The sequence below is a fragment of the Salvelinus fontinalis genome, chromosome 7 (assembly GCF_029448725.1).
Source record: "Salvelinus fontinalis isolate EN_2023a chromosome 7, ASM2944872v1, whole genome shotgun sequence".
Taxonomy (NCBI): Eukaryota; Metazoa; Chordata; class Actinopteri; order Salmoniformes; family Salmonidae; genus Salvelinus; species Salvelinus fontinalis.
In genome coordinates, this window is record NC_074671.1 from 58,305,257 (window position 1) to 58,314,163 (window position 8,907).

Below are 8,907 nucleotides of genomic sequence, written 5' to 3' on the forward strand. Positions count from 1 at the left end.
ATTGGTGGAGTGCTGCAGAGAATGGTTGTCCGTCTGGGAGGTTTTTCCATCTCCACAGAAGAACTCTGGAGCTGTCAGAGTGACCATCGGGTTCTTGGTCACCTCCCTGACCAAGGCCCTTCACCCCTGATTGCTCAGTTTGGCCAGACGGCAAGCTCTAGGAAGAGACTTGGTGGTTCCAAACTTCTTCCATTTAAGAATGATGGAGCCCACTGTGTTCTTGGGGACCTTCAAATGCTGCAGAAATGTTTTGGTACCCTTGCACAGATCTGTGCTTCGACACAATCCTGTCTCGGAGCTGTGCGGAAAATTCCTTCAACCTCATGGCTTGGTTTTTGGAAGTCAAGCTGTTCGTTTTATTAAAGAAATGTTGGTTGAAACCTCTCTCTCTGAATCTGCGTACCGGCTGATAGCGACCTTATTGTCGTTTCACTAAAGTTGGTCGGTAAAAAAAGCCTGCATTACAATAGCGCCACCTGCCTTATTGGAGAATTTCATGGAAAACCATTGTTGTCAGTCAGTATATTCCAAAATATTTTATGTTAATTAAGGTACGAGATCTTTGAGCCACATTACCTGGACCAAGTTTTGCCCTCAGTTTCAATATGGGTCCCAACCAGACAAAACACCACTTTTTTTTCATGCCTTTGCCTTGTCTTTTAGTACCTTCAAATTAAAGCACCTGGGCTCCCGAGTGGCACAGCGGTCTAAGGCACTGCATCTCAGTACTAAGTTCACTACGCTAGACTCACTACAGACCCTGGTTCGATTCCAGGCTGTATCACAACCGGCCGTGATTGGGAGTCCTATTGGCCCAGTGTTGGCCGGGGTAGGCCGTCATTGTAAATAAGAATTTGTTCTTAACTGACTTACCTAGTAAAATAAAAAGCTGCAATATGTAACTTTTTGTCAGAGGAAGGCCCAAAAAATGGTCAAAGACTCCAGTCACCCTAGTCATAGACTGTTCTCTCTGCTACCGCACGACAAGCGGTAGCGGAGCGCCACTTCTAGGACCAAAAGGCTCCTGAACAGCTTCTACCCCCAAGCCATAAGACTGCTGAACAATTAATCAAATGGCCACCCCCCCCTTAGTTTTTACACTGCTGCTACTCGCTGTTTATTATCTATGCATAGTCACTTAACAAATTACCTCGACTAACCTGTACCCCCGCACATTGATTTGGTACCGGTACCCCCTGTATATAGCCTCGTTATTGTTATGTACATTTCTTGTTACTTTTTGATTTGATTTTTTAAACTTCAGTTTATTTACTAAATATTTTCTTGACTCTATTTCTTGAACTGCATTGTTGGTTAAGGGCTTGTAAGTAAGCATTTCATGGTAAGGTCTACAGCTTTTGTATTCGGCGCATGTGACAAATAACATTTGATAATTAACTTTTTGGGCAACACGACCAAATTCACTTAGAAATGTTAGTTATAGATCTATCATTCTCATTGAAAGCAAATATTTTACTTTCAGTTTTGTACACCAGCTTCAAATAGCTGAAATTACAATGTTTTTGGTTATGGAAAATATATTTCAGAGGTTGAGATAGTACGGCGACTCTCTACACTACACTTGCTTGTTTTGTCACAAACTTAAATTAGGCAAACTATTACAATTTTAGCAGCCAATAAATGGCGGAGTGATTTCTGCATAGTGCACCCACAAAGTTTCTAACATCTTGAACACACCTACAGCGTCATTGGGCAAAATGGTACGCAGCATCATCTGGATATGTGTGCAATAAAAGTTAAACTTTCACCTTCTGCTACAATTTCCTTCAAGCCATCTACACATACAATTTGATGCATACGTTCGATAAATCCAACTTATGCACCACGCAGAACACACTGCAACTGCCTCTGCAACGCAATGCTGCAAGGCAAACGCAGTGTTCCATTGGAAATGAATGTAGTTCTGGTGTACCAACATGCCAAACCACTGTTGGTGCGATCGATGCGTAAAACCCAGAGGCGCAACATCTTCAGACTTCCAGGATCCTTGTGAAACAGACCAAGCCGGGGTTTGGGGTTTGAGAAGTCAATGAGAGAAGTGAAAAAATCTTCCATAGCTGTTTCTTAGGGATCCAAAACAGTACATCATATAACATTATTACACCACTACATATCTACAGTACAAAATGTATAATACCACCATACAACAATATTACAGTGAACGTGTGTGCTAGTGTGTCTGTTCCTGTGCATCTCTTGTGGCGTTCAGCAGGTCAGCCACCAGGGGGTGACTCGTCGAGGCCTGGTGACAGACGGCGTATAGATCACGAGGCGATGGCTCCATCTGCTGGATGTACCAGGTCTCAATGGGATCTCCGGCCAGGACTAATTGGGGCTGATTGGTGAGTAATCAAGGGCTGATTGCTCACCAGCTGTACAAGTCCATAAAGCTGCCAAAAGGGCAGCACACAGGAGAGACTGGGGGAGGAAAGGACTCCCGTATAGTTGGGGACAGTACCAGAGGTAACAGGAAGGAATTCAGTTTTGATCCCCACAGGATACAGGAGCCCAGAAGACGGTATCCCGGAGAAGGTCTCTTGGGGGAGACCTATTCTTTTCTTTTGGACTATTATTTTAATAAACACCTTTGAAACTGAGCTAATCCTACTCTATCCGTGTCTGATCTGTGTACACGTTTAGACCCAACCCCCTGGTCTGCCACAAGTGGTGGAGAATGCGGGCACTCTGACAATGTGGTCAGATCAGGGTTGACGTTTACGCAGCATCAGCATGGACGAGTTGATAGCTCAGTTCATCCGGGCCCAACAGGCACAACAGGCAGTGCAGGAACGAACACTGGAGGAACAGCGGCTACAAAACATCCGCCTCATTGAGGAAATCAGGAAGCTACAAGGAGGAGCGTCTACTGAATCACATCCAAACCAGTTTTTAATCAAGCTAACAGAAGATGACAACATTGAAACCTACCTCTGTACGTTTGAATGAACAGCACTATGGGAAGGATGGCCAAGGCAGAAATGGGCCAGTCTGCTGGACCCGTTCCTCTCTGGGAATGCCCAAAAGGTGTATTGGGACCTGAACAATGAACAGGCAGCTAACTACAATGGACTCAAACGGGAGATACTCAGCCGCCACGGGTACAGCCTGGCCCATCGGGCTCAACTATTCCACAACTGGAGGTTCATAGCCGACGCATCCCCCCGAGCCCAGATGAGCGACCTACTACGTGTCACCAGGGGATGGCTCCTAACCGACGTACCCACCCTCTCCATCCTAGACAAAGTGGTCCTGGATCGCTTCCTACGGGCACTACCCCACTACATGAAGAGGGCAGCGAGTCTATGCGCGCCCCAGACCTTGGAGGGCCTCCTGGATGCAGTGGAGACACATCAGAACACTCAGGCTCTGCTGAGTGGGAACCGGGCCGAGTCGACGACCCATTCGAGGAGTTGGAAGGACAGCCCCACTGCTGGGCACCCTGAACCGACAGTCGGCAGGGCCAAAGGACCGCAAACCCGTGGAGAGACGGCTGGGGTAGGGCCGACCCGCCACCGACGACCCCAGGTTGATGGAGACCAAAGGTGTTTTGAGTGTGGCGCCCGGGGCACATGGCCTGGAATTGCGAGAGGAGGAGTCTATGCCATCAGCAAGCCCCGGAAGCGAGGTGGGTCACGCAGTGAACTACGTCACCTCCTGTTGGGCACACCACAAATCAACTGCACCCATGGTCCCGGTGAAGGTTGACGGACACGACATGGAAGCTCTATTAGACTCCGATAGTATGGTTACCCTCGTAACCACAAGCCTGCTGAACCAGGAGACTGAACGGGGTAGGGAGATGTCCATTTCCTGTGTTCACAGGGACACAAAGTGGTATCCAACCGTATGGGCCAACATCGTGACGCCACAAGGGAACTGCCAGATGACGGTGGGTGCAGTACCAGAGTTGCCGGTACCTCTCCTAGTGGGATGAGATTGTCCACTGTTCGCGGCCCTGTGGGGTCATGAGCTGAGGAAGAAGGTACGAGCCGTCCGAAGACGAGAGTGAGGACGACCCATCGTCTGTGTGGCCCGGAAGCAAACGGTTGACCAACCTGTATCTACGTGTCCAGGTTCAGAGGGGGTGCCCAGCCTCCCCCTCCTCGATTTCGAGGGGCCAGTCGAGACACCCCCTGAGGGCCAACTGAGGAGACAATTCGGGACGGCCCAGTGGGAGGACCCTAACTTGAAAGCCGCCGCAGCCCAAGTGATAGCGGTGAAAGGACAGCTACTTCCGGGGATGAGTGACTGGCGATACGCCCATTTCCAAATCAAGAATAACCTTTTGTATCAGGTGTTGCGCAAGCAGGGGGAACTCTGAGAGGTATTGTTGCTGCCCAGACAGGAAGTGGGAACTGTTCTCCAGCTGGCCCACACCCACCTGTTGGGGGCGCACCTGGGAATGGAGAAGACCCGGGAACGGATCGTCGCCCGGTTCCACTGGCCCGGGATGAGGAGGGCCGTGGAAGACTACTGTCGCAGCTGCCTGGAGTGTCAAATGACCGCCCCAAAGGCACACTTCCGAAACCCACTGGTCCCCCTACCGATCATCGGGGTGCCCTTTGAACGCATCGCCATGGACATAGTGGGATCCCTGGTAAAAACAGCATGAGGACACCGGTACATCCTGGTAATCGTAGACTATGCCACCCGGTATCCTGAGGCCATTCCCCTACGGGCGGCATCCAAGGGAATCGCCCGGGAGCTGTTCCACCTCTTTAGCCGGGTGGGCATCGCAAACGAGATCCTGACAGACCAAGGTACTGAGTTTATGTCCCGCCTAATGAAAGATGGGTGCGCTCTCCTGCAGATCAAGCAGATCCGGACCTCCGTCTTTCACTCGCAGACCAATGGGCTCGTTGAGCGGTTCAATAAAACGCTCAAACAAATGCTGCGGAAGGTCATCGAGCAGGACGGGAAGAACTGGGACCAGCTACTACCCCACCTAATGTTCTCAATCCGAGAAGAACCACAGGGTTTTCCACTTTCGAACTCCTCTACGGGAGGAGGCCACACAGCCTACTGGACCTCGCCAAGGAGGTGTGGGAAGCCCAACCGACCCCCTTACGCAGCGTGGTAGAGCACGTGGAGACGATGAGGAAGCGGATGACAGCCATATGGCCAGTCGTGAGGGAACATATGGAGAAGGCCCAATGCACCCAAGCCTAGGTCTACAATCGGGGAGCCCAGCCCCGAGAATTCCAGGTGGGAGACAGGGTGTTGGTCTTGATCCCCACGGCCAAAAGTAAGTTCCTGGCAACATGGCACGGGCCCTACGAGATGATCGAGAAGCTGGGACCTGTCAATTACCGCGTACGGCAGCCCGGAAGACGGAAACCCCAACAGATTTACCACGTGAACCTGTTGAAGAAATGGCACGAGAGGACAGCCTTGGCGGTGTTATGGTTGGGACCCAGGACGCCAACGGTGGTGGTCCCGGTCCCGAGCAATGAAGACCTCGACTCTGCCCAGAAGCAAGAGCTCAGGGAGCTCGTCGATCGGGAACATGGTGGTGTTCTCCGAGAAGTCGGGCCGCATGACCCTCATTGAACACCACATCCGTACCCGTCCTTATCCAATTCTGAGGTGCATATTGAAGATATTGGAAGAACTGTCCACATTTACTTTACGTCAGCCAACAAGATGAGTAGGCCTAAAGAATAGCAAAAGCACTAGCCTATGTCAATCTACTATCCCCCATAGTACAAAGGTGTCCCAGACTATGTTTGGAATATTTTATTCTATTCTGTGCGAGAACTAAATATTCCAAACATAGACTGGGACAGTTGTGGGATGCGATAGATCCCAAAAAAATACAACCACTAGCTTAAAAAAAAAACATTTTTTACGCAATGTGGATGACGCAACAGATCAGAACATTTAGCTTAAAATGTTGATATGAACTATTAGGCTATTTCTTCACATTATACGCACAGCAATGCACACGGTAGTAGGCTATAAGCGCAAATGATCAATTAGTGGAAAACCCCGTTATGAAAACTGACCGCAAATGCAATTATGCATGTAATGCTTTTATTATAAAGGTGCATTTTTATGGTGAAAATGATCTTCTCCAAACTTGAAACTCACGCACTACGCATAAGACTGTCAGAGGTGATGGAGTCTAGGTGAGTGAAATTGCATTGGCTGGGGGCTGTAGTGCTTTTAGCGAGAGGGAGTTCAATATAATGAACCATGGCGTTTTTTGTCAGTCAGAGCAGGGAACTGATTGAGCCAGTTAGGCTCTACACCCCTTGTAAAGCGGATTAATGTGCTTAATTTTAAGAAGTTATTTGGCCACTTTAGTTGTGATACAAACCTTATTAAAACATATAGGCCTATGAGCTAGGCTATATGAGGTGTGCGACTATAATTCGAAAAAGTTTCAAAAAGAGGCATTGTTTCTTAAGCTGGGCATCATTCACAAGTGATAATATATAATTCACAAGTGATAGACTAATATTGTCACCCATCAGACTATTCTTGATTTAATCTTGTCTTTACATATACTAAATAATATGTGTGAAATTGTTTTTTATTTAGAATGGACCATTATCAGATATCTGATCCTCCTTTTTTCAGTAGAGGCCATCACTCTGTTTTCTCACACAATTGCATAGCCTATTGAAATGTTGCGCAACATTAGAGAGACAATAGAGTGTTGAGTACCAGGCAGTTAGTAAGTTTGGTGGACTACTAATGACCATAAGCAGCATCAGAGCTTGGAGAAGCCTAATTACCGTGACTAAGCGGTCACGTGGAATTTGACTGCCTTCATGACTCGTGACCGCCGGTGTGGCGGTAATGCGGTCACAGCGACAGCCCTAGCCATAACACATGCGTTATTCCAAAAGCAGACTTTGATCGATAATGCCAAAAGCCGCACTGAAGTCTAACAAAACAACTCCCACTAAGGGTTGGTAACAGGCTGATTGGTCAGCTATTTGAGCCAGTAAAGGGGGCTTTACTATTCTTTGGTAGTGGAATTACTTTTGCTTTCCTCCAGGCCTGAGGGCACACACTTTCTAGTAGGCTTAGATTGAATATATGGCAAATAGGAGTTGCAATATCATCCACTATTATCCTCAGTAATTTTCCATCCAAGTTGTCAGACCCTGGTGGCTTGTCATTGTTGATAGACAACAATAATGTTTTCACCTCTTCCACACTCAAAATGACAATGCTTATCTTTCATAATTTTATCAGTTATAATTGGATGTGTAGTGTCAGCGTTTGTTGCTGGCATGTCATGCCAAAGTTTGCTAATCTTGCTATTGAAAAAATCATTAAAGTAATTGGCAATATCAGTGGGTTTTGTGACGAATGAGCCATCTGTTTTAATGAATGATGGAGCCAAGTTTGCCTTTTTGTCCAAAATTTAATTTAAGGTGCTCCAAAGCTTTTTACTATCATTCTTTATATACTTTTGTCTGTGTTTCATAGTATAGTTTCTTCTTTTAATTCTATTTAGTAATATGATTTCTCAATTTGCAGTATGTTTGCCAGTCGGTTGTGCAGCCAGACTTATTTGCCATTACTTTTGCCTCGTCGCTCTCAGCCCGACAATTTTTTAATTCTTCACTCAAACTCCAGGCATTTAAGTTTTTACAGTCATTGTCTTAATGCGGGCATGCTTATTAGTAACTGGAATAAGCAATTTTATAAATGTGTCAAGTGGAGCGTCTGGTTGCTCCTCATTACACACCACAGACCAGCAAATATTCTTTACATCATCAACATAAGAATCACTACACATTGTATGACCTCTTATACACTACTAGGCACAGCCTTTGAAACATTGGTTTTCCTAGATATGGCTACTTTATTGTGATCACTACATCCGATGGATTTGAATACTGCTTTAAAGCAAATTTCTACAGCATTAGTAAAGATGTGATCAATATATGTTGACGATTTCATTCCTGTGCTGTTTGTAACTACCCTGGTAGGTTGACTGATAATCTGAACCAGGCTGCAAGCACTGGTTACAGTTTGAAGCTTTTTCTTGAGTGAGCAACTTAAAGAAAGCCAGTCAATATTTAAATCACCCAGAAAATCTACCTCTCTGTTGATATCACATACATTATCAAGCGTTTCACACATATTATCCAGATACTATTAGCACTTGGTGGTCTATAGCAGCTTCCCACAAGAATGGGCTTTAGGTTAAGCTGTAGCCATATACCTGTAGCCATATTACTTCAACAGTATTTAACGTGAGATCCTCTCTAAGCTTTAGTGAAATGTGGTTCAGAATATAAACAGCAACACCTCCGCCATTGACATTTTTGTATTTTCCGTAAATGTTATAACCATGTATTTCTACCACTGTATCATCAAATGTATTATTTAAGTGAGTTTCTGAGATATGAATTCCATCTGTTACTAGCAAGTTATTGATTTCATGAACCATGTTTCTTAGGTTACATATGCTAATGTGGGCTCATTATGTTTGAGCTGAGTGGACTTCCTACTAGGGCACACCGCCTCAGTGCTAGCAGTAGAACTCTGGTTCATAGGCACATGATTACTGCATACAATAACTGTAGGATCAACAGAGGCATTCAGGGCAGTTAGAGGGACATTGTGTTTGCAAACGCCACTGGGATAATGTATATTTGCTGCAGCATTATGACAACTCAGCGGCAAAATGGTAGGGCTTAACTGAGCTGGGCTTGGGTCATCGATAAGTCATTGTCTCAGTGCATCCTTGAAATGCATGGACAGAGTCCAGGAGCCAAGATGATTCAGATGGACATCATTCCTGTAGAGCATTTTCTGTTTTTCATTTTCTCTAAATCTAAAAGGCACAAACTAGATTTGAGTCATTGTAATAAGTGATTAAATGCTATTACTCCAACCTTGTGAAAGTAACAAACTGACACG